The 9,637-nt window shown below is 48.3% G+C and overlaps 1 long non-coding RNA gene across 1 annotated transcript; it reads left to right on the top strand.

The window, feature by feature from the left end:
- The first annotated feature begins 8,865 nt into the window (after window positions 1-8,865).
- LOC108634652 lies at window positions 8,866-9,293 on the top strand. Its single transcript, XR_001917673.1, has 3 exons — window positions 8,866-8,895; window positions 8,980-9,063; window positions 9,217-9,293. It is a non-coding gene; the product is annotated as an uncharacterized LOC108634652 (long non-coding RNA).
- Window positions 9,294-9,637: the final 344 nt, after the last annotated feature.

Consider the following 9,637-nt stretch of genomic DNA (forward strand, 5'->3'; position numbering starts at 1 on the left):
CCACTCCACTATTCTTGCCTGCGAAACCCATGGACAGAGGAGCCTGGTGGGCTACAGTCGATGGGTTAACAAAGAGTCAGACACGACTTAGTGATGAAACCACCACCACATTATTATCAAAGCCATCTGTATTTTATTGTAGCAAACTTTGAAAAATATTGATAACTAGAAAAGAACACATTTAAATTTATTTGTATACAATTCAGAAAATCTACCTATCAGAGATGATCTAGCTTCATATTTTGGTTTATTTCCTTTCCAATTTAAACATTTCCATGGTGTGAAAGTTGCTATACTTTGTTTAACCAAATCCTTAAGCTGAGAATAAAGATTATTTCTCATTTTACAGTACATGTTCTAATAGTCAAAATATTTACCTAATTACTTGGTATAAATTCCCAGGAGTGAGACATAAAATTTCCATACCAAGCATAAGTCATTTTTACCGCTCTTTGATCTGTATGTACCATCAAAGGACCAAACAAGAAGGAATGTTGAATACTTAGATCTGCCAAGGATGATGGCTACAATCTTTGTTAAATGTGTATGGTATTCTTTTATGAGGCACTTGTCTCTTAATAGAAGACAAAATAATATCTCAGCCTTAATTTGTTGAGGGAAGTTGATGCTTTTTTTTTCTGTCTTCCAACAAGCATTTGTATTTCTTTAATGAGCATTTCAGTTTATGGATCTTGCCAAACTTTTTGCTAGATTGCTTGGTTTATTACACACTTCTAGGAGCTATGTGTTGGCAATGTCAGACTTTTGTGAAGTGTATTATAGTTTTGAGTTTGTAACTTTCCATTTCCTCTTTGACATGTAAGTGTTTGGCGATGTTGTAGCAAAGCCCACGAAGACGTTCCTGCGTGCTCTGGCTTTCAATGTAACGCTTATTTATTAGTGTGCTGGGGCTGCCATGACAAAATAGCGCATCCCCAGAAGCTTGAAGGGCAGACATTTGTTTTCTTGCAGCTCCAGAGGCTGGACATCCAAGACCATAGTTTGCTTGGGGTTGATTCACCCAAGGACTTGCTCACTTGCAGACAACGCCTTTCTCTGGGTCTCACTTGCCCTTCCCCTGTGTGCACCCATTCCTGGGGTTTCTTTCTATGTTCAGTTTCCTTTTCTTACATGGACAAGAGTCATACTCGATTAGGGCACAACTTAAAGGCCTCCATTTATTTATCTCTTTAGAAACTAAGTCTGCAGATACAGTCACATTCTGAGTCCCTGCAAGTTAGAACGTCAACACATCTACTTGGGGGGACACAATCCAGTCCATCAGAGTTTATCAAGGTCTTCCCCATCTCAAGATTGCATGTATATTTACACTTTATTCTTAAGGTTTATGGTATCAAATTTTATATTAAATGCCACTTGGAATTTATTTTGATATGTGGCACAAATCTTACTGAGAAGTAGATTATACAAAGAAAAGCTTGTAGGTAATATAAGCGCATAATTTGCAGAATATTAAAAGCAAATTCTCATGTTCTCAGCACCCACTCTCATTTTAAAAGATTCTAATTTTTCTGTATATCTCAATTCCATGTCATTCCCTGCCTTTTATTTGAGATTTGCACGTGCATACGAGTTCCTAAAGAGTACACAGGCTTTCCGTCTTTTGTCCCTTTATGTAAGCAGAATCACAGTGATTATCCTTTTGTGACAAAGTATTTCTTTTGTGTGTGGTATCGGTTTCTGAGGTTCATTCATTCGTGTGCATCCATTGAATTACTTTACTGCTATATAGTAGTCCATACTTTAAACGTACCAAATCCATCCATTCTATTGTTGCTGGGTGTTGGAGCTGTTTGCAGTTCTTTGCTGTTAGGAATATCATTCACATGTATCTGCTTTATGAGCTGGATGGGAATTAATGAAACCTACGGTGTGCACTTGTCCAGCTGTGCTATGTTACAACAGTTGCCATTCCGATTAATAAGGAATGACAGCTTCTTCTGTTCCACATCCGGGCCAGGCTTTTCATAGTCACTCACGAATGTTTGCTCAAATGTGAGCTGTGAGATGGTGTTTTGTTGAAATTTTAACTCGTATTTAATTTATCACAAATGAAATTGATCACATTTTAAATGTTCATTGGACTTCCATGTTTCACCTTCCATGCAATGCCTGTTAACGTGTTTTTGACATCTACCTTAAAAAAATATTGATTGGTGAAAGATCTTCACCCTTGTTGCGCATTCACTCCCACTCCCTGGCTTCTGCTTTCCTCATTTTGTGATGTCTTTTGATGAGCGGCAGTTGTTACTTGTAACACGATCATATTTATCCATCTTTTGCTTACCCATTTGTTTGGCTTTTTAAAGAAGTTCTTCATTCCCCCAGACATCATAATAGCATTCTGTTAGGTATGCTCCAAAAGGTTTCATGATTTTTGTCTTTCACAGTTAATGTCTATTAATACCTTCAATTTAAGTTTCAACTTACCTGCAGTTTATATTCATGCCTTGTCTCTGAAGAAAAACAGCTTTTTTTCCAGCAAAGCCTGTGGAGAGAAGATACCACCTTATCCTCTCCCCTCATCTCCCTTCACCCACAGCCCCATCCCTAGAGGCTGTCAGAGATGCAAGAAATAAGAGAGAGCGAGAGGGCAGGACAGGGCAGGAAGAGAAGGATGGAGCTGATGCCTTCCGTGTGTGCTGTGGGTTCTCTCCCCCAGGAGGGAGTGTTTAAGTAAAGGCCTGAAGCCGGTGGAGGAATGAGCTGTCTGTCGCTGGAAGAGAAGCGTGTTTCAGGGAAATCAGAGAGAAGGGAAATGCTCTTTGACTGGAAGGGGCATGGGGATTTCAAAGAACAGCCCAGGATGCCATGTGGTCCAAGCACCTGAGAGGAGAATGCGGGGAATGAGGTTCATTTTCACAAACGTTCCTGTTCTTCACACTAGCTGCCTCCATCTCCAGGTTAAAAAAAGTCCCACTTTTAAAGACTCACCTGAACCTCCTCTCCCCATGGGACTGTCAGGGCTTCTAGAGTCCTGGGCAGGGCGAGTGGACTCTCCACTGCCCTGTGACGGGGGGTGCTTTCTGTTTTACCAGCAGAGAATGAGCTTCTCAAAGAGAGATTTTGTTCTTTATCACTAGTGATAAAAATGTCCTGTAAATATTGGATGAATTTACAACTGAATCCAAGAAGGAAGGATGCTAACTTTTCTTCCATCTTCACCTTGGCCCGTTAGAAACTGGGTACAGTAGGAACCCTGGGCTTCTGTTAAAAAGAATCTAGTAACTATCAGGTCAGTCTTTAACCTTGTAGGTAGGTCCCAGGAATGAGACTCAGGCCAAAGCTTCCCGCCCTCCCCCTCACTGAGAGTTGGTGACCGGTCAGCCCTTCTCTCTGTGCTCTGCCCAGTGGGTGTCAAGGTCCGCAGGCTCCATGGGCTGATCTTCCACCTGGCTTGGCTCTCCTTGGCCATCCCAGATTCCCAAGTGCCCGCCGGGTTCAGGGACAAGAAGCTGGTGTCATTACCTGCTGGTGTCATCACAGCCCCTGGGACCCAAGCTGAACCACGTTTGCTTCTGGTGACAAGGGCGCCCGCCTGTCCCTGAACAGAGGGGCTGGCCATGCTGCCCTGGTCAGCTTCCCGCACGGACAGCCTCCTGTCGTTTCTCCTTGACTCGGCCTGTCCCTTTGCCTTATCGGGACGCCCTGCCTGTCACAGACACTGCTGTTCCTCACCCTGAATGGGGAAGCAGGTAAGTCCTTATGACCCTGAGAATCCCAGGGTGGTGAGTTGTGTGGCCAGCCCTGGCCTTAGCACCCCAGGATGATCAGCGGCCTAGCCCACAATGAATGCAGTCGATTCATTCTGCCTGAGAGAGAGGACAAAAGGGTGGGTCCTGAAGGTATTTACTGAGTCAGGCATGCTGAGATCTGGCCTGGTTTTCCTGATGGGGAGTCTGAATCATCATTGAAAGACGGTAGCCTTCCCCAGCAGTCTGGGGGCTCAGGAAGCCCAGCCAGCCTGCGGGCCCTCTGCTACCCCCAAGTTAGCCCGGCAGACAGCTGCTCCGGGGTCCACGGGCTGCTCTTCTCCTGGGGTTTTCTGGTGGTTTTAGTCCATTGTTACCCTCACATCTCCTTGGACTATTCAGCAGAAGTGATGTGTGCCTTTTCCCTGAGATGCTGAACACAGTGGACATTCCTCCTTTTTCTGTGACTGGAGTTTTTGTGAGCATCCTAAATAGCCAACAGAATCAGGTGCAAAGTGTCAGAAGAAGCATGTGTGAAAAAGGTCCCCAACCAGGAGAACAGGCGTGTCGTCAGGCGAGCCCAGTGTGATGGAAGCTAGGGCAGAGGTGGTGATGGGCAAGGAGGAGTAATGAGGGCTTATTTACTTTTCCTAACTTTAAAAAATATTAAGTTTTTATAGACTATATTTGAACATTTTGGTAGCTACAAAACAGATGTATAAAATTTTCTCACTACCTTCTTCACAATAACTCAGTTTCTCTCTGTGTTCTTAAACTTTGTTCAAATTTGAAAATTGAATGCAATGTGTGTCGATTCTTATTTCTTAGTGCTGAGTGTGCGTTGAGGAGAAAGGGTAGAGTGGGCCCAATAGAGCGCAGGGCGCTGGAGAGCAAACTACAGACTAGGGCGCTCCAAGCCCGCACTCTCCACAGTGAAATCAGTAAAACCACCAGGGTCTGTCAGCGCAGGGGACCGAGAAGTAGCAACAATGATCTCTTTTCTGCTCCCACCATTGCCAGCCCTAGCAGGGGTCCAGAGTGGCTCCTGGGGTATGTGTGTGCACGTGTTTGTGGTGTGTGTGTACGTGTTTGTGTGTGTGTGTGCCTGTATGTGTGTGTGTTGTGCACGCATGTGTGTGTATATGTGTGTGTGGTGTGCGTGTGTGTGCGTGTGTGTGTATGCCTCGTATTTCTTCCTGCCACAGAAGTGAGTCTGGATGCTTCAAGTAAGCAGTGGCCATGCCACACAAACAGCGCGGTGAACAGGGTAGTGTCCTTGGGAGCTGAGTGTGCACAGAGTTTGTATAATGGGTCCAGGGGCAAACTTCCGGTTGTTCCCGTGGTTCACAGCTGTTTTGTGAGGGGAATGGTCTTCCCCTGGGATATCAGCTCAAAGCTGATGGAGGGAAGGACTACACAGGCGTGTGTTAGAGCCGGCAGCTCTGGGCACGCATGATTGGGCAAGCCAACGTGAACGGCTCGAGGCTCCTGACCTGAAGGAAGAGACTGCGGACACAGGGATCCCAGGCCTGCAGAGTCAGAGCTCTGATTGGCCGCAGGGGCTCTGGGTGTTGGTGGAGCAGAGAGGTGGAGGGCTGAGATGCCAGCTGCCTGTCCCAAGACTAGAGGAGGAGGGGGCAGGAAAGCACGTCGTGTGGCCCATCTTTGTTTCTGCACGTCTTTCTGTCCAGACACCAGGCTATAGGGAAGACTTGATTCTTGCTTTGTTAGAACCGCTTTAGCTATTCTAATTCTTTATTCTTCCACTGCATTTTTAAAAAAGGTAAATGTGTGTATATATGCCACCGCTGGAAGTGCTAGAACTTTGTTTTCATTTAGCGGTTTGCCATAGATACCTTTCCAATACCTATAGATCTAACTCATTTAAATAACAGCAATAAACCAAAAAGCAAATTGATAGTTGTGTTATGTAAAAGCAGGGGTCCCTTGCCATGCTTTCTAAATATTCTGTTATTAAGTAATGCTGATGTCAACATTGTTGTTATACGTGTAGTTGCACACCTGTTTCTGTACACCCATTTCTTGTCAGCTGGCTTTGCTTGCTAAAGACTAAAAGACCAATCACGTAGTCAAATTTTCAGTCCTTTCCTTTATGGCTTCTGAGCCTTGGGTTTTATTCTTCAGCAGCATCGCGACTCTGAAATTACAGAATGAAATGTCTCCCGCGCTCTCTCTCTTTGTGTTACCGTCACTGTTTCAGCCTGCAGTTCACACAGCCCAGCCCCCTGTAGAATCTCCCTTACTCAGGTTGGGCTGGGCCTTGCAATCTCGCGGGGAGGGCCTCTCCGCCGCGGCCTCCCGCTCTCCGCCCGCCCTGGGCCGCCTCCGCGCCGTGCTGTCCCGAGCGGGGAGCCCCCTCCGAGGCACAGGCCCCCGGCGAGCTCGGGCGTTCGGGCGGTAGGCGCCACTGCGGCCTGCCGGCGACGGCGCCTCGTCCCGGGGACGCTCGAACCGGTTGTCGTGCGCCCCCGGCGGCCGCTTGCAGAGCGTTTCTTTCCTTCGGCGACCTTCACAAGGGCTGCGATATAGCAGGCATACGCGGAAGGGAGCTCCAGAGGCCCGCAGCACTGGCGGCGATATCTCCGGTGCTGCGGAGGCCTGGGCACGCCTGCTCCTGCTGAAGATTGGATCTGCCGGGTGTTGGGCGGCTGCCTGGGGCCGGTGCGGGCGGGTTTGGCTGCTCGCTCGGGTCGAACCAGCATCTCCCCGCGCCCATCCGTCCGCGGGGACTCAGAAACGGGAAGAAAGAGGATCTTTCCCGCCGGAGCGCTGGTGGCTCGCGTCCAGACTCTTGGGTCACCGTTTAGGGCGTTTGTTTCCCTTCCTCGGTATCCCCGCTCCACACTCCGAGGTTTGGCCAGCCAGCACGTACCTTCTCGGAGAGCTCGTTGGCGGGCCTGGACGCGTCCTGCTCCCGCTTGACTGGACGGGGCAGGCTTGCGTGACGAGGCCGGCCCGTGTCTCCAGGAGCTGGGAGCGGTTGAGACGTTTCTTCGGTCCCCGGGTACCGCCCGGGCTATAGTTCGCGGCTGAGACTGACCGGTGCCCCACGCGGTGTCCTGGGCCACGTTGTTCAGTTTTTCCGTCTCAGCTGAGAGTTGCCTTGTATCCGTCGGCTGTCCCTGGATCACGGCCCTCCCCCCTGGAGTGGGGACGGTTCGAACGCGCGGAACAAGGCGACGCTGGGCTGCGCGCCCGGCTGGCACCGCGGGCTGTCGCCGCCTGGGGCCCAGGTCCGCAACAGAGACGGGAGGCGGGGAAGCTGCTCCCCGACGCCCACTGTCGTTTCTCCAGGCTCTGCGATCATACGAGGCCGGGCTGTGTCTACACGGGGACCGCTTGTTGTCCCACCTTTTCCCTTTGCGGCCCTGGACCCCACACTCACGAATCCCCTCACCGCGCGTGTTAACAGGGAACGCAGCGAGCGAGTAAAAAGGGAGCCTCATGCGCGGCTCCAGTCCTGCCTGGGTTCGGCGGTCAGAAGTGCCAAACAAATGCTTGAGGCACAGAAAGCGTCCGCGGCCGTCACGTGGAGGGTCCTAAGGAAACGCGAGCCTGGCGCCCCTTTAGTGTCAGAAAAGCCTGTGAACGGGAGGATGCGGGAGAGAAATGCAACCTCCAGCGCACTCGGAGGGAACGAGTGGTGATGCTGTGCCTTCTGCGCCCTACGATCCGGATTTGTCGCGGTGGTGTTCATGCTGTGTAGTTGCAGCTGGGTGATCACCGCCGACAGGTCGACTAGATAGCCAGACAACTTTGGTGCTTTGAAATTTGCTATAATGCAGTTTAGTAGGGAGAAAGTAGGGCAACCCACTCCAATACTCTTTCCTGGAAAATCCCAGGGGCAGAGGAGCCTGATAGGCTGCAGTCCATAGGGTTGACTGACTTCACTTTCACTTTTCACTTTCATGCATTGAAGAAGGAAGTAGCAACCCATTCCAGTGTCCTTGCCTGCAGAATCCCAGGGACGGGGACCTGGTGGGCTGCCGTCTATCGGGTCACACAGAGTCGGACACGACTGAAGCGACTTAGCAGCAGTAGCAGGTTTTAGTAGGTGAAAGAAATCTATAATAATGAAAATTACTATTAGCGTTGTTACTCGACGTTACGGTAATTATTACTGTTGTCTGTAATTATGAAGTTTATCCACACAACAGCTGCTCAGTTGAAGATGACCAAAGAGGAGTTTCAGTATGTCTAAGTACTTTAAAACCACAGAAAACTACAACCCAGGAGGCCTGGCCCCATTCCCCGCAGCAGCCATCTGGGAAATCCAGACCCCCAATCTCCGCTGCCATAGGCCTCAAGGTCCAGTTTCGGTCAGTGGCTTTGCTCCCGTATCCTTTCCAATTGGAAACATGGGGGGAAACATGCTCCTCTAAGCAATCCCAGGGGCGCCTCTCTTCCCCGCAGCCGGCTCCAGCTTCCCTACATCACTAGCTCTGAGCAGGACGTGCCTTCCTGGTTTTCTACCACTCCTCTGCGTACCCCTAGTCTCAGCCTAATGCAAGTGGTGCCGGCTGACCCCTTGCAACCCAGATAGTAGCCCGGAAATGCACTTCCTGATCTGTATTTTGGTCTTTTATTAACGAAGCATAATATTGAGTGAGGAACACGTCTAAAATTAAGGCTTTCCTATTTATAGGGCTCTTTATAACTTTTCCATCCTAAAACTAAGCTATTCAAGGAGGGGAGAGAGGCTCAAGAAGCAAGATATATATACATATGTAAGTATTATGGCTTTTTGGATTGTCGTATGGCAGAAACCAACAAATGGAAAAACAATTTTTCCCGATGAAAAAATTTTTGAAAGAAATGATACTAAAGCTATTTGAATGCCTTTTTGTATGCAAAGACCTAGTTCCACATTACTCTTTTCAGTTTTTCAGCAGAATTCGAAAATTGGCGTGACAAGAGGTTTAGACATCTTTTAAAAATTGCGTTCTAGAAACATCTATTTATGTATGTGTGTACTGCTCACTAGCCTTCATTTAATTGCCATACTTGAAAAAAATTTGTTCTGGAAGGAATTGTTTTATTTTTTGCTTTGAGACCAATATTTTATGTTTGTGTTTTTATTCATTACGGAATCTGAGCTGTGTGTCCTCCGGTTGATACTCGAAGACTCAAAGGATCATTCAGCAGCTGTGGAACTTTTTCTGTGAGTAGCTCCCTCCTTTCTGACGCCCCTGCACACAGATCACAGCCTCGGTGGCCTCCCAGCTCACCCCTGTTCTCAATTCAGATTCTGCCAGAATGTTCATGGGCTCCTCTGCCTGCAGTTGCAGCATGAAGACCGCCTGAAGGCAGAGAGCGGCGGAGTCATCAGGTTGGTGTGTGTGCTCACCTTCACGCAAGGAACCTAGCCCTGAAACCCCCACACTGCCTGCTGTTCAGGTCTGAGAACAGTTTCCTATCTTTGTTCAGCTTTTCTAATTCCCAATGGTAGGTGAGCAAGTAGACACTGTTCTTATCGTTGCAGGAAGGGGAACCCTCTCCAGGGCCCTAGAGTGGGCTCACACGTGCTGACAAAGCAAGAGACTTGGCTGGAGGGGCGCCCGGAGGACAGCAGCAGGTGAGGAAGCCCAGGGGCCTCTCCACCACGTGACCTGCAGTCTCAGGTTTTATGGTGATGGGGTTGGTTTCCAGGTTGTCTCTGCCAAGCATTCTGACTCAGGGTTCGTTTCATGCATTTTGTTCAGCTTTCTAATTACCAGTTACTACTGCTGAGGAAGTCCATAACACATCTTTGTATTTATTCGAAGCAGAAATCGCATTTTATTTTAGGAGAAAATTATACTTTTGATGAAGAATTTAAATCACCTACACCGTGCTTGAAGTGTCTTCTTGTTTCTGATATTTCATTTTATTTAACATGTTCAGGAAGCAAAACAAAGACTATG

The sequence above is a fragment of the Capra hircus genome, unplaced genomic scaffold, assembly GCF_001704415.2.
Source record: "Capra hircus breed San Clemente unplaced genomic scaffold, ASM170441v1, whole genome shotgun sequence".
Lineage (NCBI taxonomy): Eukaryota > Metazoa > Chordata > Mammalia > Artiodactyla > Bovidae > Capra > Capra hircus.